Genomic DNA, 27,311 nt, shown 5'->3' on the forward strand with positions numbered 1-27,311 from the left:
CATGAACATTGAGCATACACACTGCAAACATGGAAAAGGACACCAGCAAAGCTTGATGTTAAATTTAACAAAAGGAAAAAAATAGTACTTTTAAACATGATTAAATATGGATGACATGAAGATATTAGTCCCCATCTATAAAACTGATAAAATAGTAACTATTACTTTCTAAATGCACACAATTCTCACATTTTCTGAAAGATATTACCTTGATGGTGCCACCCCGGAAACATTCTGATGGATTGATTTTTATTGGTGCAGCTGATACAAAAAATACATCATTGTATCCACTGATTTGCATTAATATAAACCTAATTAACAACTGGTGCTATTTGAGCTGCTGTTAGAAAAAATGACCTTAAACAACATCTGGCTAATCATAATTGAGAATTCAATGGAGCTGGGGTGTAAATATTAGTATAACATTTTCTGTCTAAAAACTTGATTCTGACTTGGTGAAGGCTGTGCATTCGGCTTTAATCACCGTTTAATCAATAGTAAGTATAGTAACATGGACTTACACATAGAGCGAGATGGCTGAAGCAGCACAGACACACAACCTCTATTTCTATTGCTCTGAAAAACATTCTTATATTTGATTTAAATGAATGTAATCTTTTAGCACTACTTTAGTATGATTTGGAGTGATTAATTAAAAATTATTTCTTTCTTTCTTTTATATCTGAGTAAAGAAAGGACATTGTGAATAAATGTGTGTTGGGTTGAAGGTTTTAATTTCACCTTTTTTTATATGTATTTTTATTTTTTTTATAAAAATTCAGAAATGTATATGTATATATAATGTGTGTGTGTGTGTGTGTGTGTGTGTGTGTGTTTATAACTTTTATTTTTATTTCACTTATAAAAACATTTTATTTTATTATACTGTTAATTGTAGTTCATAATTTTTTATTTCACTTTGTGTCATAGTTTGGTCAAAAAAAGCATTTTGCTGCATTTCATACTGTGTATGGTTATGTTTCTGAAAAATAATTAATCTGAATTTGAGAATCAGTAAAACACATCTTTAATACTGGTTAACAGGGGTTTTTTTTACACGAAAAGCACTTGAGTACATGAGTACTGAATTTTTCAAGACTAGCCCAACCCAACACAATTCCCCTGCATGTTCCTAACAACAAAAAAGGACTCATGAGTGCTTTGTATACTCATACAGTGCGCACTATAACAGTCCTCCAGAGAATCAGTCAGAATAATAAAATCACTTTGTCCCACTACTAACCCAAATAAAAGCACTTTGATTGTTGCACAGAGATCAAAAACAGTGTTGAAGCAAAGTGTGGCTTCTGATGTTCAGTGCACACTGAGGTCTTTTAACCGCAAGTCTTTTAATTTGGTGACAACACACACAATTTACAACCCACCATATAGTGAACAAGGGTAATTCACCCGTTTAATTACATCTCTCTAGACGCAAGGGCAAAAGGCAAACAACACAACACCATGTGAAAAATGAGCTTCTCTCTAACTGTCTTGTGGGTAAAACCAAAACAGCATCAACATACCAGATGCACCATTTAGCAGGTTTTTAAAAAAAATGTATAAATAAAATCCACAAAAACAGAATTTCGAGATTATAGAAGGTCTTTTAGGGTACCGTGTGGCACTAAGTATGGAATGAAACACCTCAGGATGTGCTGTTATCAACAATAACAGCAAAAAAGAAGCAACTTTAACTATGTTTTGCATGTAAAAAAGGATTGCATTCGGTACGGATTCGGTACGCATGTGTACCCTTCCGAAAGCCCTGTACCGAAATATTTCTATATGAATATGTGTACTGTTACATCCCTAATATATATATATATATATATATATATATATATATATATATATATATATATATATATATAATGTGTGGGAAATTCATGTTTGACCATTTTTATGAAAAATATAAATCAATAAATATAAAAGAAGCAAAATAAAACCTTCAACGCAACACACATTTATTCATGACGTCCTTTCTTTACTCAGATAAAAAAAAAATTAACTCAATAGAAAAATTATTTTAAATCAGTAACATTTGTTTTACTAATGTGCCAAGTCTCAAATCCAGCACCAAAACCCGCCATGATGCATAGATCCGGCAATTAAAAGCGTCCGTGTGGAAATCAATAGTTCTGTAAGGTGTCCTGATGATTTATGTCATTTAAAACACATAATTACTTTAAAACTTTTACAAGAATATTTTGTCTTTTACAAGAATACATTTGCATAAAGCATCGATATTTGACAACCCTAATATACAGTACATATACTGCATATATATATATTTTTTTTTTTATTATTTATTTTTTTTTTTTTCATTCGCACAATCCTTTTGCTGGAGTTGGAAAGGTGAGCTTTATCAGAGCTGTGAAGAAATGTGACAGTAAGAGATAAATTGCTTATTGGGAAGCTGATAAAAAGAAGTAGAAGCATTTATTGTGCCTAAAGCATCCATTGGCAAATTGATTAAAAAAACAAACAAAAACCTTCTAATTCTGTAGAATGCAAGAGAATTTAGTTATTACTTACATTAAAACATATACAAACAGCTAAAACATGGGTTATAATAGACGGTAAGACTTTGCAAATACAATAAACATTAACAGAACAGGGTTTATTTATTTAAACTAAATGAGGACTAACACAGAATAGGTATAACAGCAATGACTGGGCATGGAGTGAGGAGAGGACGGGAAGAGGAAAATGTGTTGAGGCAAAAGAATCAAATGTTTAATTAGATAGTATTATTTCTTATTAAATTCACAAATTTATGCTGAAAATCTGCTTTATTTTTGAGTATTTGCCAAAAAAAAGAAAAAGGCTTTTACTTGTCACATGTACATTACAGCACAATGAAATTCTTCCTTTGCATTTTGCAGCTTGTTAGGAAATTGGAGTTGATCAGCTGTGATACAGTAGCCCCAGAACAAAGAGGGTAACAGTGACAGCTTTGCAGTACTGGGTCTTGAATTCCTGACCTTCAGTATCCAAAAGCCTTAATCACTAAACTACCACTTCAAAAATTAAATATGTCATAAATAAGTGAATACAATTTTAAATCAATATATTAAAATCGCTCGAGCCTAATAATTGTATGCTTTAGCTTACAAATTCAATGATATTTGACCCTATTGTGTTCACCTGTTTTGTGTTAGCCCTTGTTTAGTTGGACTGTGTGTACTGTGAACAATATTTCTATGAAGTCCCACAATAGTGGATCTTTGTAGTGTAATGTGGTAGGAATATTGTAGTAAGAATACTGTCCAGAGTGAAACGGGGTCCATAGACACCTATACAGTCGTCCGTTCAGCAGTTCGGACAAAAAAAAAGTCAGTCTCAGTCTCAAAAAGCCTCAGTCATGAGCAGGCGGGGGATGAAAAAATATGATAAATGGAAATATATAAACCTGGGAATTGGCTGGGGGGAATAAGGTGAAAGACAGGAATAGGAAAGCTCACGCACAGATGAATGCCAATCAAATCTCCAGCTGGACCACTGATTTAAACCCTGCTGAGTGTTTACTGGGAAACTTGTCGCATTTAAATATTTGTGCTTGTCTTGCATAAAAAAGAATCAGTTTAACCAAAATGTCCTTTAGGTCTCAGGTTCTTCGACTTCACTCTTCTCACAAAGTTATAAACCCATAGGATAGGCTTTAAGCAATATACACTATTATATAGCTGATGGATAGGGGGATAAATTCAATTTTCCATCTCCTGACCTCTGACCTATAAAGCATCTCTCTTTTCCCATTGTAAGAGTCTGAGTGATGGAATCTGTGAAGTCCATCAGGCTTTTTCTACCAATATGTTCCACACCAGCCCACAGGACACGCACTGCACTTTTCCTGGCACTATATTACTTTAGACAGATCTACCTGTAGTGGGGATTTTAGGAGAAAAGAAGAGGCATCGCTGAGGGAGTAATGCTCAATAATAGCATCAGAGAGATTAGCCATCTACTGGATTTGACAAAGTAAAGGCAACTGGATGAGCTGTTCATTAGCAATTCAAATAACGGGGCCTTGAGAAATGCCTTAATCTCACCAGTGGTCGGTAGAGTTCAGTTGTCTCAATGTTGAAGCACTAAATTTTTCTGTTTTTAGTGTTTCAAAAAACAACTTTAGCTCTTGTCTCTCTCCTTTTTTGGTGTTGCCAGACAATGAAACAGAGCCCCATACTGGATACTATTCTTTAAGACTCCTAGGTAGGCTAGGTCATGTCTCCACTTACTATATTTTCAAGTTACAATGGGGTCATTAAAACACATCTTCATTGAAAGTTTGGATTAAGAATATTTGGGGCTATGTTTTTAGGATCAAATTATTAGGCTTAAATGATTGTATTATATTGTTCAGAGTGTACAAATGTATACTTTAAATATAAATTTACTGCTTCTTCTTTCAGCTTCTCCCAAGAGGGGTCGCCACAGCGGATCATCCTTCTCCATACCCCCCTGTCCTCTACATCTGCCTCTTTCAACCCAACTACTTGCATGTCTTCCCTCAGCACATCCATAAACCTCCTTCTTGGCCTTCCTCTATTCTTAATATGAATTTTTACGGTATATAACTAATTTATAAAATGAGCAATTTGTGCAAAACATGGTATAATATGAGGCAAACTATATTTGTAATTCTTACAATAATAATTCTTCTTATTACAAACTTTGTAAGTGCTGTTGAGCTTGTGTCCACAGAAATCTAAAATGATCAGAAGGTCAGAGGGTTCAGGCCCCAGCACTGCCAAGCACCCAATGTTGGGCCCTTGAGCAAGGCCCTTAACCCTCTCTTCTCTAGGGGCCCTATATCATGGATGACCCTGGACTCTGGTATTCAAAGATAGAATTTCATTGTGCTTTAGTCTGTATGTGATAAGTAAAAGCCTCTTCCTTTTTTTATATAAACAAAAGCGAAGACTTTTCTATGGTGGAAAACCTACTGCGACAAAAACACTGACACTGTAAATTTAAATTTAAATATCGCTTTATAAAAAAAATAATCACCGTATTCTATATTATTGTTTTTAATGAACAAAAATTTAAATAAAGTCTGTTAATACTTCAATTAGAATATTTCATCATTTAATATATAACAAATTTGACTGAGCATGTAATATGCACATTGTGTCTGCCAGAACTGGTGTTCCAGAAAATCAACACCTTCTGAACAATCTGAACTTTAAAAATTCTGCTCATTACATTCGCCAACACTAGAATCGAGCTTCCCTGTTCTCTGATCCACTGTGATTAATTTCATCATGAAGATTAGCCTGACGGAGCTGATCTAACAGGACACATTGAAGCAGCAGCTAAAGAACAGCGAGCTTGTCCCATACGCTCCGAATCATTTCTCATTAAGTGCGATTCGTGTGCACAAATGCGTTACGGAGCAGCCGCACGCTGCGCCTCACTCGGAGCGCTGCACTTCCACCTCTGCTTGCTAATAATACACACCGGTATGAATTATTCAGGTAGCAGGGAGGTGCACGTTGCTTCGCCAACATCAATAACAAAAGCAATTAAAAGCAGAAAAACCCACAAGGACACACAGGCAATACTGTAAACCCGATCAAGATCTCCCAATCTATTAAATCTATTTAATTCCTCTTGTCGTTTTTTTCCCTCTCCATCTCGATCTTCCTTTCGTCATTACTCGGGCAGAGTTTCAGGGACATCGGGCTGCCCTCAGATGTTCGCGTGGCGGCCTGCCGCCCCCGCTTTCTTGTTATCTGATTAGCTAGAGTGCTAGGGAGACCTGCACTCATTCCACCGCTGTCTTCCTTCGTTCATAGCCGCACGCATGCCTTGAATTTTAACATCCTTCTTGCTGAAACTTGAATTAGATTGTTCTCATCTCAAACTGCAGTTACAGCATTTTCTTTTCTTTTAAACTTTCACCAAAGTGTAACAAAACTTATTAAAAGTCTAAGTGGAAAAAAAAAAAAAACTTATTTGAAACTCAGGGCTGCCACAATGCTAACCTAGCTAATGAGGAATTCGATCTACTGGGAACCAGCTAGCATCAAATCATTTGCATTCTTGCTAACTATTTTAGCTTTGCTAGCTTAAGCTCTTATATTTTGCTTTTGTAGTCAATCTAGCAAGAACTTTTTGGTGCTACTTAGTTTCCTGAGTACATTTTAGCATGTGTAAAACTTAGTATATGTGTGAGATTTAGTATGACAGCAAAGCAGTTGTTTTTTTTTTGTTTTTTTGAGTAAATGTATTTCATTACTGTACAGACGTTCCCCACTTTTACGAACACTCACGTTACGAACTTTCGCGGATACGAACAAACCTGTCCTTAAAGTGAATTTTGTTCGGAGTCGAAACAATCTAAAAAATCTAAATGGAGGAGAGTCGCTGGAGCTAGTTGTCGACCATAACGAGTTTACCTGATGCACACTGGTTTAGGGCCAATGAATGTTTTTAATTGCATTTTTTTTTATACATTTAATTTTTTTATCACTTAATACAAAATATTGTATACAGTATTTCGATTATTTCAATTTGTTTTAGTATACTTTATTGTATATTTGATAGCATTTATAGCTTTTACATCATTCGAAGATAACCAACACAGTAACAACTTACGAACAAATTCATGCTACGAACGGTTGTTCGGAATGTAATTCGTTTGTAAGGTTGGAAGCGTCTGTACTTCCATTTGTTGACTACTTTTTAGTCTTACTGAGTATCACAGTTTTAAGCAACCTTTACTATTTAACTACATTTATCATTCAATATATGCGCTTTTTACTCCACTATATTTTAATTGACAATTACCTGTGTTACCACTCACCTTCGTTGATGTAATTAAGGCTCAACACTCCCCTTCCCGCATCTACTGCCTGTAAGTGACTTTTTAGCACCGCTGGCCTCATTTTCAAAAAGAACTTGAATAAATTCTGAAAAACTTTGAGAACTAGCTTTTGTTGAAGTTAAATAAAAATATCTCTGTCTCTGAGATTGAGATTGGGAGGTGCATCCAATCACAGTCAGCTCTAAATATGTGGTTTTACTTTAATATCTACAATAATTTACTGTCATTTGTGACATTGTGACATGATACTGTAATTCTATTTTTTTAAATTGAAGATACCTCTTTGAAAAATTGCTTTACTACTTAGTTTTTTATTGACTTGTTTGATTTTTGTTTCATCCAGGGATGTTGAAGAGGCAGTTGATCTTGGTTAATAGAATTTACTTGGTTAAAATACAATTTTAGGACATAAAACATCACAAACCAACTGCAATTTGACTGTTTTTTTAACACACGTCTTGGAGTTGAGGACTAGTGCATCTTTGGTCTTTTGTACAATATTAGTCAAATACATTTCCATTTATGACATTTTGCAGATGCCCTCATCCAGAGTGACATTCAAAAGTGCTTTGAGAATCTAACAATAAGTAAATCAACACTGGTTTGCTAGATTACAAATACTCAAGTAAAGTTAAAATCAGATACTCTTAAGTCTTTTAATTAAGTCATATTGGAATTAGTGACTTTTAGCTTGTATTTGGGTTTTGCAGTTAAATATATATGCTCTTACTCAAGTATGATTTTCAGTAACTGTTTACGCCTCTGGAACTATATTACCAGGTTACCCCTATAGGATTTGAAGTACATTTTGAGTAAAAGATTTCCAATATGTGTGGGCTACATTACCTTTATAGTTACATTGCTAAATTTAACATGCGCTGTTAGACCCAAAAATGGTATCACCCAGCTGACTACATTAGAGCTGAAAGATTTTCTGAGATATTATTTATATATTTTGTTACCAAATAAAATCTTTCATTCCTAACAGCCTACGCATTTTCTTCTGGAATTTTTTTTTTTATTCCATTATGAGTGACAACACGGTGACTTCCTCAGATTCTTCAGCATGAATCAGTGTGATGTGTAAGACTTAGTAGGAGTCTAAAGAGTACCACGTCCATCCTTTAGGCCCTCTCAGTGGGGGGCTTGCACTTCCTTTATAGAGTTATTGCCAAAACAATTCCCCTAAATGACCCTTAACAACTTCTTTCAGCATGATCGAAATGCCACCATGTTGGGAAGCAGGGTTTTTGAAGATTATTAGAGAGGAAATGAGAATAAGTGAAATGGGTTAACCCTAAAGGGGAAATCCAAGTCATTCTCAGGGGAAGTACTATGCTTCATACAGAAGAGTCCATGGATAATGCAATTTTGTAGGAATTTTCATATTTTTCACAGATTAAAAGCATGACCATTTCTTTTCAACATATAAAGGTTGTTTTGATTGACTATTAAGCATGATCATACTTATCAATCTGATAGGTTCCCTGGTGGTCTAGTGGTTAGGATGTGGCGCTCTCACCGCTGCGGCCCGGGTTTGATCCCCGGTCAGGGAACCAACCCCAGCCATTAGGGTTGCACAAGCCAGTGGGAGGGTTGTGTTAGGAAGGACATCCTTTTTTTTTTAAGAACATTTAACATTTTTTTCTTGTTAATGCATTGGATCGGGCATCATGGGCCTAGAAATAGGGTTGTCAAAAAAATTCTAGGATGGACCCCAAATAACGCATGAAGGGTCTGTCCTCATTGGGATACTGCTAAATGGATTTGGTAATTCAAAGACACTCTGGGCTCAAGTGCCTTTAAATGAAAGTTGTAAGCAGATACATCATTTAACTGTCAAAATATTGGTTTTAGGCAAAACAAACGAAAAAGACAAAGCAGTCTTTGGAGAAACAGTGGGATATTTTGTGAGTGAAGCATAAAATCCTCTAAGAAAGAAGTTCCAACTGCTTTATTCAGTACCCTGCTTTTATATGACAATTTCTCTGAAGCCAAGTACTGTTAGATCTTTGAACTCCCAAGAGACATTTTTCAATCTGATCACTGTCACCCTGACTTTCTCCTTGTTAAGGCTTTTCCAAAGATTTCGCTGATGTCGCTTTAAAACATGACCTGCCTGCAAAACACCTAATTTCATTCAGTCATTTTCTTTAAACAGCATTTTTATATATGATAGTGTGTTGTTTAGACCATTTCCACTGCTACTGTGCCTTGGGTTCTACTTCTTGAAAATAGACACTTAACCACTGACTTGCGAAACGAATCTTATCAATCCTCGCACACACTTCCAAATTTGAAGCACATTAACTGAGAAATGGGTGTAAGTTTAAGAAGATTTTATAAGGTCCCTCGAAATGAAAACATGCATAATGTCTAGGCTTCTTTGCATAGAAATAATTCTTTGATCTCTTACCTTGAAGTGCCAATAAATCTCAAGTCCAAATGCTGCACAGTGCACTGCTACAGTAGGTTTCTGATATGTATGGTTATAAATGGCCTGCGACTTTCTATAGTCCCAGCAAAACCAGCCTGATCAGCTAAAAACAGCATAACCAAATCCAATATAAAACCATCAAACCTATCCAGCTGATGCTGGTAACCAGAGCTACTTTACACTTTATTTGTAACCCATAACCCATCCTTCTGGGCAATTTGCTGAATTCAACTGTTGCTTGTTTTTGATGGCTTCTCCTGCTAGGGTTCGACACAGCAGATCACTGGCTGATCGTTGATGATTTGTCTCACCATTCACAGTGAAACCCTCCCATTTTATGTGGTCTTTGGGCCAGCAAGAATCAAACCCCATCCAAAGCAGTGATATTGTGGGACCCTTAGTGTCACACAATACTTTACTGTGTTTAAAAAAAATTAAAAACACCCCTCAACTTGCTTAATTTCTTTTTACTAATTCAGGAAGTGTTATCAAAATTAGCGCTGTCAAAATGAATAACTAAGTTAATAACGCATTCATTCGTTTTAACGGCACAAATTTTATTAACACTGGATTAATGCAGCACCTATTTTTATAAACAAATATACTTAAATAAACATAAAAGAGTCGCAATTAAAATCTTTAACGCAACACACATTTTATCATGATAAATAAACTTAAAAAAATACAAATTTCATCACTAAACATTTGTTTTGTGCAACATCTCAAGTTAAGCACCAAAATCCACCATGGTGCACGCATCCAGCAATTAAAACCGTCCGTGTGGAAACATAGTAATAGTTCCATTTGGTGTCCTGATGATTTATGTAATTTAAAACACCATAATGTCTTTAAAACATTTACAAGAATTTCTTTGTTTTCATGCTCTATGTTGAGTATGTTTTTACTAATAATAATCATGCATAATGCATCCATGTTTGTCCATGCTCATGTTAATTAGAGTATAAAAAAAAAAAACTGAAATTCTACCTTAATTTAAGGTACATTTAAAACATCAGGGATAAATACACATCGTTCACCTTTACTTTTAAATTCTGTAAAGCTGCTTTAAGACCATGTCTGTTGTGAAAAGCGCTATAGGAATAAACTTGACTTGATATGACTATAATGAATGGATATTTTGAGCCACCCCGATGGGTTCCCTTTTGAATCTAGTTCCTCTCAAGGTTTGTTCCTCTCAAGGTTTGTACCATGTCAGGGAGCTTTTCCTTGCCACAGTCACCACTGGCTTGCTAAACTTACACTTAATAGGAACAAACTTATAGGCACTAAAATTATGCATTGTTTTATTCAACTTTATGACCTCTTTGTCTCTGCAAAGCTGTTTTGATACAATGGCCATTGTTCCCTCAGCGCAAAACAATGTGATGTGTAGAAGACGAAATCTTGGATTTGGATTTACGACCGTTTTTTTGGCCCCTATCTACGTCGTAAGTTGGGGTCCACCTGTACTTTTTTATTCAATTACTGTAGCACTAAATCAGTTTCCCCACACCACCTTAAAACTCCTTTCAACCTAATCCAAACACTGTCATGTAGAGCAGCACAGCTTTGAAGGTTAAATTTTACATTATATGCTTAGAGGAAGAGAAAGAGAAATAGTGTGACCCTGGGGGCAAGAGTCTAAAGAGAAGTAGTGAGTGCGAGAGCAGTCCAGGTTCTGCAGGGGAAAGTCTGGATGCCCTAGGTGAAGTTAATATTCCCCCGACTCCGGCATTAGAGCCCTTGTAGCGGGGCGAATGGGTGACGACTCGGCGGCATATTCGCAAAGCCAAAGCTAACGCTAAGGCTCGCCCACGGGAGCACCATTCCTCTCCGCTTCAAGTGTCCAACAGGTTTGCTCTCCTCAGTGAAGCACCCGCTGAGAAACCTGAAAGAGCTCTGGTTTTAGGAGACTCCATTCTGAGGCACGTGAAATTAGCTAGACCTTTAGGGGCACCAGCAGCACAGGTCATGTGTATACCGGGAGCCAGGGCGCCGGACATAGCAGGTCAGCTTAGATTCTTAGGAAAGCACAGGTTCTCTAAGATAGTTTTTCACACAGGAGCTAATGATATACGCCTTCGACAGTCAGAGGTTACTAAGAGTAATATTATAGAGGTGTGTAAATTAGCGAAGGCAATGTCCGATGCTGTAATATGCTCTGGCCCCATCCCAATACGACGTGGCGATGTAGCCTACAGCAGGTTATGGTCGCTGAACTGCTGGATGTCCGAGTGGTGCTCCAAAAATAATGTGGGCTTCATTAATAATTGGAGCATTTTTGAGGGCAATGCTGGCCTGTTAGGGCGGGACGGTGTCCATCCCACTCGGGAAGGTGCTGCTCTCATTTCTTGTAGTATAGGTCATAGTCTCAGAACAGCACTAGTTAACAAGTGACTGTCTAGAGCCAAGGCCAGGGAGCAGACAGACAGGCTAAACCGACCGTCTGCTAGCTGCACAGAGTCGTCACTCAGGATCCACCAAATTGAGACTGTGTCTGTCCCCCGAGCGAAACCAAAATATAGGAATTCTCAGAAAGTCTGTTTTAGTAACCTGATTAACATAAAATTAAATAGGACTGAACGCACAGCCAGCACCTCTGATCTAAAGATAGGATTGCTGAATATTAGATCTCTCACATCTAAAGCGCTTAATGTAAACGAAATTATTACCGACCAGGAGTTTAAAATAATGTGTTTGACAGAAACATGGATTAAACCAAATGAATATTTAGCATTAAATGAAGCGAGTCCTCCTGGGTATAGTTACATACACCAACCCCGTCTAAATGGCAGAGGAGGCGGAGTCGCAGCTATTTATAATAATAATCTAAGCGTCACACAAAAGACTAAACACAAATGTAAAACATTTGAAGTTTTTTAAACCAGCATAAAATATTCAGTGTCTGAAAGCAGGTCCAGTCAGACAATTCCACTCATTATTATTTATAGACCCCCAGGGCCCTACTCTGATTTTCTCATAGAATTTGCAGATTTCATCACAAATTTAGTTACTTCTCTAGACAAAGCATTAATTGTTGGTGATTTTAACATTCATTTTGATCATCAGGAAGACTCCTTAAGAGCAGCTGTTGTGTCCATTCTAGATTCAGTTGGAATTAATCAGAATGTTATAGGACCCACTCATAGTGGTGGACACACTCTCGATTTGTTGTTAACATTTGGATTAAAAATAAAAAACGTAGTCATAATTCCACAGTCTGAAGCTATTTCAGACCATTATCTCATCTCTTTTAAAATTTGCCTCAGTCATTGCATTACTACTTCACCACGTTATCGTGTTAAGCGTACTTTCACGTCAGCTACAGCAGCGCGTTTTATTAACAATCTTCCAGAAATTATGATATTGGATAGATCTCCGTCTGACCCTGCAGAGCTCGACTGGGCCACTAAACACCTAGAATCAACATTACGTTATACCCTAGATGATGTAGCTCCCCTTAAGACCAAAATGATCAGGGAGAAAAAATTAGCACAGTGGTATAATGATCATACACGCACCTTAAAACAGACCACTCGAAAATTAGAACGTAAATGGCGTCAAACAAAATTAACAGTATTTCAAATAGCATGGAAGGGGAGCCTCCTAATTTATAGAAAATCTCTTAGTGCTGCTAGATCAGCATATTTCTCCACCCTCATAGAAAATAACAAGCATAATCCTAGATTTTTATTCAGCACGGTAGCAAAATTAACAGGGAATAAAAGCACTGCACTCACATGCACACCATCATTAGGTACTAATGATTTCATGAACTTTTTTAATAATAAAATTGAAAACATCAGGCAAAAAATGCAGACGGTTAATATAAAGCCAAATTATTTTACAAGTAACCCTGTAGACAGCAGTGTAATTATAACAGACAATCAATTACAAAGTTTTACTCCTATTCACGAGAATGACTTAATTTCATTAATTTCCTTATCAAAATCATCAACCTGCATTCTCGATCCCTTGCCTACAAGTTTCTTTAAACAGATCATTCCAGAGGTAATTGAACCTGTTTTAAAAATAATAAACTCTTCCATTAGCACTGGTTTTGTACCAAAATCCTTCAAACTGGCAGTTATCCACCCCCTCATTAAGAAACCTGACCTTGACCCATGTCAGCTGTCCAACTACAGACCAATATCAAATCTCCCCTTCATAGCCAAAATTTTGGAAAAGGTTGTAGCACAGCAGTTATGCTCACACCTACTTATGAATAATATTTTTGAAATGTATCAGTCAGGATTTCGGCCTCATCATAGCACAGAGACGGCGCTAGTTAAGGTGGTAAATGACCTGTTATTGGCCTCTGATCAGGGTTTTGTCTCCTTACTTGTTTTGCTCGACCTTAGTGCAGCTTTTGACACCATTGATCACACTATACTACTTGCTAGACTTGAGAACGTTGTTGGAATAAAGGGAACGGCTCTCTCTTGGCTCAGGTCTTATTTGACTGATCGCTATCAGTTTGTTGATGTTAATGGTGAGTTCTCCACACTCTCTGAGGTAAAGTTTGGTGTTCCTCAAGGATCTGTCTTAGGCCCTCTGCTTTTCTCTTTATATATGCTGCCTCTTGGAGAAATTATTCATAAACATGGTATTAGATTCCATTGCTATGCTGATGATACACAGCTATATATTTCAGCAAAGCCAGATGAGAGAGATCAGCTTAACAATGTTGAAAAATGTGTAAAGGACATTAGACAGTGGATGCTCGATAACTTTCTTCTGTTAAACTCAGATAAGACGGAAGTACTTTTACTAGGACCACATGCAGCTAGAAGCAGACTTTCCGATTACCCAACATCTCTGGATGGTGTTTCTGTTTCAGCGTGTACGGCTGTCAAAGACCTTGGTGTGATTATTGACTCGAGTCTTTCCTTTGAGGCTCACGTGAATAATATTACCAGGATTGCCTTCTTTCACCTTAGAAATATTGCTAAAATTAGAAATATGATGTCGTTACAGGATGCAGAAAAACTAGTTCATGCTTTTGTTACTTCTAGATTAGACTACTGTAACGCTTTACTGTCTGGGTGTGCGAGTAGGTGCATAAATAAGCTTCAGTTAGTTCAGAATGCAGCAGCAAGAGTCCTCACTAGATCTAGGAAATATGACCACATCACCCCTGTATTAATCAGTCTACACTGGCTCCCAATCAAATCTCGCATTGATTATAAAATTCTACTACTGACATATAAAGCACTTAATGGTCTCGCACCACCGTATCTGAGTGAACTTCTGTACCAGTATGATCCTCCACGCCTACTTAGATCAAAAGGTGCAGGCTATCTGTTGGTTCCTCCAATAATGAAGTTACAGCAGGGGGCAGATCTTTCTCCTCTAAAGCCCCGCAGTTATGGAACAGCCTTCCAACCAGTGTTCGGGACTCAGACACAGTCTCAGTGTTCAAGTCGAGGTTGAAAACATATTTATTCAGTCAAGCCTTTAATCAGTAGATTTTTTCTCATGTAAAGGCTCAGATCTGGAGGGAACATTGATATAGAGTGTTTGGTGAACTGGGATATTTGTACGCTGTCGTCCCCTCACATTCACGTGTTCACTCAGGTTTGTTGATGGTGGTGTGGTGGGCCGTCTCTTATCCCAGAGATCCCTCATGTCTGTGTTGCCTTCTGGTTCTCCCTTTTAGTTATGCTGCCATAGCGAGTCTTGCCGGAGTCCAAACTGCACAGTGACTTTAACTCTCATGCAACAATAGGTACACTTAATAATCCATATCCTTCTCTTCCTGTCACCCTCTTCTCTCTCTCTCTCTCTCTCTCTCTCTCTCTCTCTCTCTCTCTCTCTCTCTCGGTCGAGTTAAACATGCTCCTGAGGCTCCAGTGACCACTGTTCCTGCCCCTCTCCCCCCCGTGGATCTTCCCACTTCATCCAGGCCTGCCTGGATTGGACTGTAGTTGATGTCAACAGTCTCCTACACTGACTCAGAAATACACTTCGCTTTTGATCATCATCACTGCACCCCGCAACATTGTATACCCGCCACAAATGGACATTCGGTGTAACCCAGATGAGGATGGGTTCCCTCTTGAGTCTGGTTCCTCTCAAGGTTTCTTCCTTATGCCATCTCGGGGAGTTTTTCCTTGCCACAGTCGCCAGTCGCCACCGGCTTGCTCATCAGGGACAAACTTACTCATAAAGAACATATTCATTTTTAATCACCGCATTATCTGTGTAAAGCTGCTTTGAGACAATGTTCATTGTTAAAAGCGCTATACAAATAAAAATGAATTGAATTGAATTGAATATTTTTACCCACCTCTGAGGTTCAGATGGTATAACCCAAACAGAAGCTATTACTGTGGGATTTTCACTGATTATAATCATCAGCGCTCCATCTCAGAACATAAGGCTGTGTTAATGACTAATGAAGTCTTTAGCATCAAAGGCACTTCAACACAAAAAAAATCAACTATGGCTTTATCATGCTAATCAACTTGATCATCCCTGCCCTGCGTTAAACTGCCTTTTTGCTAACAGCTAATCTGGTTATTTAAATCCTATTCATCCAAAATGTTTAAATTACACCAGGCATAATTCTGTCATTTTCAGCTTTGTAGAAACTGGAACTGGGCGTATGTCACACAAATGTCATTTATCTAGAACTGAAGATACTTCAGTAGACACCAGCAGACATTTTTATCATGGGCTGACCTTCTTGTCCTGTTCCTACCACAATCCCCACCAGGAAAATGTGGGACTCAGTAAAGCACAATTTAATCTGTGCACAAAGTTGTTAAAATGGCAAAAATGTAATACCAGTGCTCTAGATTTAAATTCCCAGCAAAAGGCTATATAAAAAATAGCAGGGAGAAAGAACAGAGTGCTACAGAACCCTAAGTATACATGAGACTTCAGATAATGTGTTAGTGCTCAGAAGTGTTAGAAACACTAGTCACAAAGCATTCAGTCAAGTATCTTCAAAGAAGAACCTTTTTTCCCCTTGACAATGTGCCGTATGGACTGTTTTCTATGGGCTAAACACTAAACATGTTTTCAAAAGGGAGCCAATTAAAAAATCATCTTTGTCTGCTGATACAGTTTCAGCTTTGCAGTCAAGACAATTGTTGAAATAAAGCGCAAAATATGTCCATATCCAAAGTGATATTTCCACTGAATCTCCCAGGATAACGTTCCGTATTGCCTATGAAGACTGGCTTCGTTTTCTTTGTTTCCAAATCAAAGACATCATTTGTGAACGTAAGTACGGTGCTTGTAACTGAGAAATTTGATCCCTTTTTATTTTGTTCAGAACGACAGGGTTTTCGGCATTGAAGTTTAAAATGGTCTCTGAAGCTTGGAAACATTTTGAAAGAAATCTATAGGGCTGAGTGATTTGAATGAAGAGTATGCTTTCATACAGTGTTTATGTGTATAAATGGGTTAAAAATAGAAGAGCTCTTGATCATTAACTGGATTTATTTTGAGACGCTTAGTTGGGTGCTCTAAAGGTTAGCACGGTCCTGAGCTTAATGCAAAACCGTTGCCATCCGAATGAGATCAGGAGATTTCCTGTAGCTCATAAAAACTTAATTACAATTTTTAAAACTGATAATATACTATACCATCCTGTGGGTTTAATAAATCCCAAAATAAATTTATTTTGACTCTTTGGCTAGTTGATCAGTCAATCTTTTCTATAGCTAAAGCAACAACTCATACAGACCATCATTGTTTTGGGGTTATTTAATTACTGCAGCAGCAACAAGTGAATTAAATGGCAGTTTGAGTACAAATAATTACACCATAATTCATTTTGTGTCTAATATTACCATCTGCAATACATTTTTCTGAAACTGAGAGACATTAATGTCCATCAACATTGTCTACTCATTTGAGCCGAGGATACAATGTCTACAGCAGTGTCTGGGGTAATTGTGATAGCAAATGAAAATGAGTTTGGCTCTGCTTCTGTCAGCTGGTGTGCTCCACTGATCTAACTCTAAACTAGCTGAGTTGGATGGGTAACGACTTGCAATCAAATGCATAAAAAGGATATTAAAGTGTTAATAGGCCATTAAAGCAAAATAAATTTTCAAAAAAGTATTTTCCCAGAATAACAAAGAACATTTAGCTGAATTTCTTTGCAGTCTGCCTGCATCTCCGCATTTATTATCGCTTGTTGCCTGACTAGTCGATGTCCCCACGGTCGCAGTAGTGATTAGCTGATGCATTAGTCAACTAGTCTTTAAATCGTCTAATGCACAAACACAAATTTCAGAGATTCTTCTACTCAAGGAAGCTTTTACAGGGAAGTAATACACACAATTTCTACAGAAAGGCCTAATGCATTCTGATATCATTTCAAAAGCAGAATTGTACAAAAAGCTGGCAGGGATGTTGAAAATAGATTTCCTTTCACACCTTGCATTTCTACATTGCCATTTAAGGAGTGAGAGTGGATGCAATTGCAGATATTCTTAGTATGTAAAGTGCAAAATAACTAATACAAACCCAAACAAAATCACACAAAAAACTGAGCTTGAAAAAGAAAGTGGAGAAGGAGAAAAAAAAAAGAAAAACAACAATCAAGGAGACAATGTGAGGTGCAAGGTGAGTTGTAATGCACATGCTCGTTAATGCTGAGACAAAAAACAGGTGTTTGTGTGTTCAGTGAGATGAGTTTGGATCATGTGATCAAGTAATGGGAGTGCAATGGCTACTGGGAAACATAGGCCATGGACAAACATTTGTGGATACCTGATCATAATATTGGTATGTTCTTTTGGAATAATCCACATTTCTTTCCCTTCACTGTTATAATGACCTCCACTCCTCTGGAAATATGTTCCACTAGATTTTGGAGTGTGCTTGTTGAGTTTTCTGCTGATTTAGCCCCAAGGGTGTTAGTAAAGTCAAGTACTCATGTAGGTGAGGTGCAGAGCCTCAGCATTTCAGTTCATCCCAATGGGGTTCAATAGGGTTCATGTCAGAGCTCTATAAACAGGCCAGTCAAGATCTTCCACTCCAAACCATGTAAAGTGTATCTTCATCCCCTCACTTTCTGCAGAGGGGCATTGTCATGCTGGAACTGTTATTGTTCTAGGCCAAGTAAAGGGAAAATTTGATGCTGCTGCATCCAAAGACACTATTAGGGTAATAGTTTAGGGAAGGACAGAGGATGGAAAAGTCAGGTTTTCCAAAACTTTTGTCTATATAGTGTACTTGCAGTCTATCCCAGCTAATTTACAAATGAATACATATTCAGGGTGTAAGTGTAGATCAAAGTAAAAGGATTTCTTGGCTAAAATGTTGTTTCTGTTTATGCAACAAGGCATCTGATAAATCTCTGGGGAAAATAATGCCCTTTTCCAGAATAAGTGCTCCTTATGAAGTGCTGAAAAGCTCTGGGAAGATTGACTTAATCTGTCTGGGCCCTATGAAGAAGCTTTTGAGGAGAGATCTAGACAAATAAGATCCTTCATTAAACAGGATTTAGTGGCCAGACATCTGCCTCAATCAAGCATCTTAACCAAACCTTCAGCGGATCCTGAATAACGCAATATGCACCACTAAACAATAGTGGGGGAAAATTTAAGAACAATTTATTTACAAGGAAGGACCAGAATGGGTTTTAAACCTCGATATGAGTGTGGGTTGGCTTACCAAATGAAAGTACAAATATTTCAGCATTATTGGTGCACTGAGGAGGATAAAAAAAAGTCTAATAAAATGCAGCCCAAAATTGTAATAAAGCCGCATTTCATGTGTTCTGGTAATTAAAGTTAATGGGGTGGCATTTAAAAAAAAAAAATATATATATATATATATATATATATATAAAAGGATTGAAACAGCAACTTGTTTTAGGCCTTACACTTTCAAATATAAATGAATCAAGTGTGTTCATTCTCAAAACACAATGGTACAACACAATTAAGTTGGAGTAACCCAATATTTAATCTCACCAAATAAAGACTCAATAATATAAGCTCATTACTGTGCCTTATTGTATTTATTATTTATATTTGCTCTATTGGTTTAACACTTTGTAAATGTAATGGTTGTCTGAAAGTATGCTTTCTTTGTAAAACTTGTAAAATGATAGATTAATTGCCGTGTAGTTCTGAAAATTATACTTACATCATTTCTGAACTTTCAGCAACAGCAACAGCAATTGCTGCTAAAACATCATATATACATTACTATGATTATATACACACACTATATATATATATATATAATGTAAATGCAATATCTACATCTTCTGAGAAGCACCGATTTGGGACTTCTTCCATTCTAATCCCAACATTTTTCAACCTCTTTCCATCTTTCCATTAGTGCTCTGCTGATTTACATGATGTTTTGACTCCCTGTAATTATCATGCACGAATCAATAGTTGTATTTTTTTGTTCAGAAAGATGACTAGATGTTGTCTGCTCTTGTGTTAACAAAACTTTAACTAACACACACGCAGATGCCATATGTTGTAAGCATTTGGAGAAATATTTTGTCTGTCAGAAATTTGGAAACACCTAGTATTCTTTCATTTTTTCTAATAGAAACATATATTTAGCATTTATATATATACAAACTAGGTACTTTAACGCCATGAACATTGACCAAACAAATACATTCATGCACAGATGTAAATCCTCTCTTAGCATGAATAACAGCTTTATATTCTCTTGACATCTGCACAGTTTATTTCTCCAAACCTTCAGCTAAAACACTTCGCTATGCCTCTTGTAAAATTTCCCAAATATGTTCTTTACTTTTCTTTTCTGACCGATCCAAATCATCCCAGAGCAGTTTAATAGGATTTAGGTGTGGTGACTTGGCAGGCCATTCCATGATAGATAACAATCCAACTGACTCTTTGCTCTCTAAATAATGCTTACAGCGTATGGCATTTAAAGAATGCAATAGTAGACATGTTTGTTTAGTATTCCCTCTTACCCTGAATAAGTATCCAACTTTTATTGCTTCAAAACAACCACAAACAATTAACTTCCACCTCCATGTTGGACTGTGGGTGTCTATGTTCTGCCAAAAATTTCACATTTGGACTCTTCTATCCATAGAACTTTCCTCCATCAATTCACTGTCCAATTCTTGTGTGCTTTTGCATAGAAACAAAAGGAACATACATGTATCTTAAAAAAAATAAAAGAAATTTTGACAGTGCCTGTCAACATTTTTGACAGCCACTGTTTAGGGCAAAGGACTTTGTGTTTAAAATGACACGCTGTGCATTAATAAGAGATGAATAATCTATCCACCAAGATGTGCTAAAAGATAACGAAATACTGTGTGTATTATATTCTAGATAACGTTCTAGGCATATAAATCTTTAGAATTTGTAGTCAAAGCTACAACATTATACATCGTCATCAGCAGGTATAAAGGTTTTCACTGTTGAAAGACTCAAATGACAAATTGCCTGTCCAAGCCCAAATCTGTAGAACACGTATACACTTAAAGCTAAATGCAAAATGTAATGCATTTTAATGACTCCTGGGGAAACTGCAGGTACAATATCCTGTAAAGGTCTGACTTGCATTACATATTGATTTCCGACACAAGCTTTAGTGAGTTTTACTTACTTAAACCTCTTTCCAGGGCAGTTATCAGGGTCGTAATACTTTTCAGTTATTTAATTTCTGACTATTTCGCCAGCATTTTTTTGTGTTTCTTTGCATAAAGCAGGTGTTAAATTATTCGCTAAACGAAGGCAGTGAATATGCAACATGACTAATGCTTGTGGTTTGCTTCTGGGTTAGCAAAACTTTAACTAAATTGCAAACAGTCAGCCAACTAGCAAGCTGAATTCTCACAGAATACATTTAGATTTCAAAAAGATTTCTAGACTCAAACACCCTTATTTAAGATTCGAACGAATTTTCTCAATTTTAAGTAACCTGCTAGCTAATTGAGAAAACTAGCTAGTTTTAAAAAGTGCTGACGTAATGCTAGCACAGCACCAAGTCATGTCACTAATGCCTTTTTGTAACACACACACACACACACACACACACACACACACACACACACACACACACACACACACACACACACAATATTGTAATGAATTTTCTGCCCTTCTAAATGGTTTAACCATAAACATCATGTACTGCTTAGCTTTTTTTCCTTTTTTGGTAAGGGAGCAGTATGTCTTCACATTTTGCTTTGAAAATAAGGAAAAAAGAAAGTCCAGGTTTATTCCCCAAAGCCTCTTCATTAAATTGACTGTCAACCCAAAGCATAATCCTTTCTCCCACAAGAAAAGGTTTGGACACCTAAAACTACCATGGGAGATGAATAAGTCACAGAATCATCATTAGTCATTAAGAGTACATGCAGAAATGTTTATTGAATCATGAATGTAGTAGCAGTACTCGGTTCACCCTGAAATGAACGGCTAAAGAGCAAACCTCGTATCTGCCTTTATTGGGATCATTCATGAACTTCCAAATTCTGCACATCTGCCTGCATTTCCCTGGCAGGACCTTGTGGAATTCAGCTTTAGAGCAATAAAGAAAATAATTTCTGAATGAAACGATACAGCACTGTTGTTCACTCCGGCTATAAACAAGTAGAACCAGGTGTCATTTCAGCCCTTCAGTGTTCCATGGAGAATAGCAGAATTAATTGCTTGTTAATTTTAATATTTGCAGCCAGACATGTTAATTGCTTTTTTCCCTATAAAGGACTAGGTGACTTTACACAAGGGTTGTTCTTTTTTTTTTGGTCCGAATCCTTCCTGAATTATTCTCAATACATAAATACTGAAATCCTCTACAAGCTACTTCTAACCCCACTTCCTAACATTTGATGAAATCCAAATATTGAGCAAAGAATGTACACTCATGGTGCAAATTACATTAAAAAATTAATCAGCAAGCAGCAGATGGTTGTAATCTGATTAAAGGCTTTGGCAGGGCCCCCTTTGTGTATTAGATTTGATGGTGATTTTTAATAAGAGGCATGAAAGGCAAGCGTTAGAATCCCCTCACGATTCTTTGTAATTTAGGAATTTCGTAGGACGGCCGAATGTTTTTGGACAACTGACTCTCACACCCATTAGTGGTTCTTTTGTAGCACACACAGTTGTGTTGAAAAGGGGGATTTGCTGCACTTCATTGGAACCCAAAGGCCAAAGCTTCTTCCAGCATGACAATGCACAAAGTGAACTACATGAAACTGCATGGTTTGTGAAGTTTTTTTATTTATTTTGAGTGTCCTTGTTTTGATGTCTTGACCTCAACCCTACTGAAGACCTTTGAGATGAATTGAAACACCAATTGAAACACCCTAAGCCTCTTTACCTAACACCACTGAATAGAAAGACCCCAGAGGAGTGAAGATTCTAATTCTATTTTGTCCCCTGACTTTTGACAGAAATCGGATATTGTTACAAAGTGATATGAACAGATTCTTTCATTTTTAAAATGAGGTAGTACATATCAAGTAAATTAAATATCCATCAATAAATATATAGATAGATACAAATTCATTGTCATTGCAAATCACAGGTACACAGCAATGAAGTGTAGTTTAGCATCTAAAGGAAAACCAAATAGTAGCAATTTGGCAAATTGACAGATATTATTCATCATGTTCATGTTTTTGTTCATGTTTTGGCATATATATATATACTGTGTGTGTGTGTGTGTATATATATGTATATATATGTATATATATGTATATATATATATATATATATATATAAATAATCAGGTGAAGTGTGAAATCCAGGTGCACATCTTTTATTAAACTTAAAAAAAAAAAAAAAAGATCTGACTACAGTGTATTACATTTTATTTGTAATCATAGGTCTCCTAATTCTAGAAACCACTCTTCCAGCCTCAGTAAAAATCCAGATGGAAGTAGCATCATGGCACATACCTCAGCCAGTTCACCACCACATGGCACGCAAGCAGCGGGTATTATAGGATTTTGCTTTAGCTGTTAGATCATGATGTCAGATCACAGCAAAATAAGAACAGTGCCTTTACCAGCTGGATTACTTAACTGTGGTCCTGGAGACAATAAACATTCCACATGTCAGCCAGGGTTCTACTTAAGATGAACGAGAGTCTACAGGGTGTATTTAATAAAAAAGTAACACTATTGTTAATAATGATGTTGTTGATAATTATCAACTAATTATCAACATAGACAGAAAATGATGAAACACTGGAAAAGAAATTAAGCATTTAAAAAGAAAAACAAAAGTGCTTTATACTTGTCATATGTACTTTCAGTCACAGTGAAATTAATGAGTTAACCCTTGCTCAACGGCTCCAAGAGTGGCAGGTTGTGATACCAGGGCCCCTGGAACCCCAGACCTTCCAATTAGTAACCCAAAGTCTTATACACTGAGCTACCCCTTCCGCCACTTGGTTTAGGAAAATTCATCCATCCTTCTGTTGATTTTTCCATAATTCCTTCATTCCTTTCTTCCTTCCATCCATCCAATACATTAATCTACCTATCATTGTATCCATCCATCCATCCATCCATCCATCCAATACATTAATCTACATATTATTCCATCCATCCATCCATCCATCCATCCATCCATCCATCCATCCATCCATCCATCCAATAAATTTATCTACCTATCATTTTATTCATCCATCCACTGAAAAATTCCACATTCAATCCCTCTACTTATTCAATCTATCATTCATTGCTCATTCCTTTTAGGCAAATAATGCAACAATATTTAATACATTCAGTATTCTAGAGTATCCTCATGTCCACATTTTCCTGCACCAAATAAAGTATTGAATGTTGTAGTACAATAAAACAAAAATCTGAACTCCACAACTCTTCTGTCAATAACTCTGAATATAGAAAGCACAAGTCAGCTTTTTAGAATGGGGAAAAATCCAGCAAAGTGAAATGCAGCTATACTCCAGAGCTACTGGTCGAAACTAAGCAGCTTGTTTACTTGCTATATTATTATACAATGTACACAATTCAATCTTTTTTTATTTGTATAACACTTTTAACAAAACAAGCAGAAATACATGGATCAGGATTTACATTTTAACGATTTAGATCTTATAAATAAACCGAGTCGATGTTGGCAAGGAAAATCTCCCTGAGACAGAAAAGAAACCTTAGAAGGGAAACTCATCCTCTTGGTTGGATGGATAACACCAAAAAAGTGCTGTGGTGTAATAAAGAAATTTTATATAGATTTTCCATAATGTCTATTTTGTAGAATTGTTCACTGAAAGAAACTTGAGGGGAAAACTGTCTCACTAAAAAAATGTAAGTACATTTGAGTAATTGATAAAAAAAAAAAAACATAATAGTACTTGTAGGCACCATGTGATTCTGATCATCCACTGAGGAGCAGCAGGTCTGTGGGTGCATGCTGGCAGGACACTGAGGAACCAACATGCCAAACACAAAGCTACAAGCTGCTGGAATAATTGAAGAAGCAGGGGAATCGGGAAAAGGGACGAGTAAAGTCAAAAATAAGGAAAATAAAACGTAAAACAACGATCTTGGAATTCCATTTACACACCTGTTTGATAAACTCTTAGTCTCGGTGTGGATTTACTTGCTTGTGGAGGTACATGTAGCTGATGTGGCGTGACACGTCGAAAAGAGTCTGGTTTAATTTAAATTTTTTTCCTTCTTTTTTTGCACCTCAAAAGCCTGTTTGCAAAGGACCGTGCATTTGAAGTCAGAACGCAATTAGTAAAAATGTACAGAATAAATAAAGATAAAGAATAAAGAAATAAAAGCAAACTCTCTCTACCATATTGAATTGCATAGCATCTTATTTTTTTCATATTGCATTGTGTTAAATCAAATTTAAAGCAGATCACACGGCATCGTAATAGGGGTGAATCGTATCACATCACAATGGTAGTTGCTTCTTATGTATGTTTAATGCATCGAGATGTGAATTAAGTTATGGAAATGCACATCCTTAAAATATATCTCTTTCATCCTCAAAAGTGTGTTCTTTGTCCTTCAGATGACTTGCATGATTGCTGCTGATTCTGGTCCGGAGGTGGTGTTCTGTCTTGGTATATCATCTATATTCTATATCATTGAATATACCGGTATGTACATTTGCAGATATATAATTAAACTCACATTTTTTGAAAAATATTTGTAGAATGTTTGGAAAAAGGTGTATTGGCAACTAGCAGGAAAAGACAGTCAGTTTGTTGGTAGGTACAAGAAAAAAATAATGACCGACTATGGAGAGCATGCGGGATCAGACGTGATCGATCAGAATTCTTTTTGATTTGGGAATTAAAAAAGAAAAATAGACCCATGCACACCTTTTTAAAGCAGGGCTTATTCCTATAATGAAATGCATGGTTTAGAGATATGAAAGCGACTCTGGCTTAACAGTCAGATGCACCATCACATAATGAAGACAAAGTGCTCTGTGTTCCCCTTCGATTTCAACCAATAGAGAAAAAAAAAAGGAATAAAATTGATGGTTCAAAATAGGGAGTGAGAAAAACGTGCCCGAGAAGACGTAGTACACGGCTTGCTTCATTACTGCTGGCTGTCTGCGCATCCTTGAGGAACAGATTTACTTTTATTTCTGTGAAGGAAAGCACGGAGGAAAGAGTATGCCATGCTTGTGTCTAACTAACAGGTTTTAGATGGGGGATTGTGCTCATGAACCTCAGGAAGTGATGAACGCTTTGTCTTTTCTTGCACCACCCCTGAGGCCACGTGAGCAGATTGAGAGGTTTATGGGTAATATAAAGTGGACAACGGGCATGCCGGCTTGCCATAGGGATCTAGATTAGACAGCATTCGTCAGGCTTAGTGAAAATGATTGGTCTCCTGTCACTCACCTAAATTTATTGCAAAGGTTTGAAGGGGACTCTATATTCTTGGAAAGGACAGCCGTCTCCAGGCTCTGAAACGTTGAACGGAAGAGTCTGTCAGAGTGATGGGGCCATGCATTAAAAGGTGTAGAGAAAAAAAAAGCATGGCCTGGCCTGATGCCCGAATTCCTTTTTTCATGCACATGATATACAGCTTCGGCTGTAAAAAGTGAACTGCATTAAAGTTTGTTTTAGTCTCTGATCGCGGTTTGACGAGACGGTCTCCTTATCGTTCCATCGCACTTAGCGATGTTGCAGTCCATTAACCCCGAACATGTCTTTAGGATTTATAGCCATACGACTGAAACATTTCTTGTAATATAATTACATTTCAATAACATTAAAAAAATAAAGCACCTAAAAGAGTGCTGTTCTTCAAATGGTATTAATTAATAGATGACACATACTGCTTATGGACTGAAAGTTATGTTTAATGTTGTGTGGAATGTCTGGGAAGCAACTTTCTGTCATCACTTATAGCTCTAAACAGTCATTCTCTAATAGGTCTCTGAATAATAAGACATTAAATGGTCATAAAAAGCACAGAAAATAGGTAAAATATTGTGTAGGATCACAAACTGATGTCTCGAGTTAAAAAAAAGAACTGGAGTCATTATTTAGAGAACTATTCTCCTTGGTTTTGATTTTATACATGTATTAGGATTTGTTCTTTCTTTGTTCAGATCATCCTGGGCTGCAAATTATACAAAAGTATTCACCATTTAAAAGCATCGGCTGTTTGCTGTTATGATCTCTGCTTTTCTGGGACGGTTTGTGGGGATTTATAATTATTCACACACCAGCTCCAGCATTATTGAGATCAGGCACAGATTTTGGGTAAAAAAGCTTCATTCAGGTTCAGTGAAGTGGAGATCAGGGCTATGAGTAGTATTTCTTTCATGCCAAACTTGGTCCAACCATGTGTTCACAGAGCTCAATTTGTGCAAAGGAGCATTGTTAAGCAGTGGCAGGTTTGGCCCGGGTACAGCATAGAAAGACATATTATATAACTGTGTGCCTGCAACTTCTAGGCAACAGTTTGCAGGAGAATACCATATAAAACATGTGAAAGTTATGTTTTATAAAGTTGTCTGAAATTTCATGGACAGCAAATTAGAACAAAGATCAAATGTGAAATTCTGCGTGAAACTGGGCAATTTTGCCACAACAGCGTTTGACATACATTGAGGC

At 36.9% G+C, this 27,311-nt stretch overlaps 1 long non-coding RNA gene across 1 annotated transcript; it reads left to right on the plus strand.

Annotated features, from left to right (window-relative positions):
- Positions 1 to 17,938: 17,938 nt before the first annotated feature.
- On the plus strand, positions 17,939 to 26,872 carry LOC310719599. Its single transcript, XR_014531527.1, has 3 exons — positions 17,939 to 18,014; positions 25,244 to 25,331; positions 26,804 to 26,872. It is a non-coding gene; the product is annotated as an uncharacterized lncRNA (long non-coding RNA).
- The last annotated feature ends 439 nt before the right edge of the window (positions 26,873 to 27,311 follow it).

Source organism: Silurus aristotelis, assembly GCF_946808225.1.
Source record: "Silurus aristotelis genome assembly, chromosome: 25".
NCBI classification, from domain to species: domain Eukaryota; kingdom Metazoa; phylum Chordata; class Actinopteri; order Siluriformes; family Siluridae; genus Silurus; species Silurus aristotelis.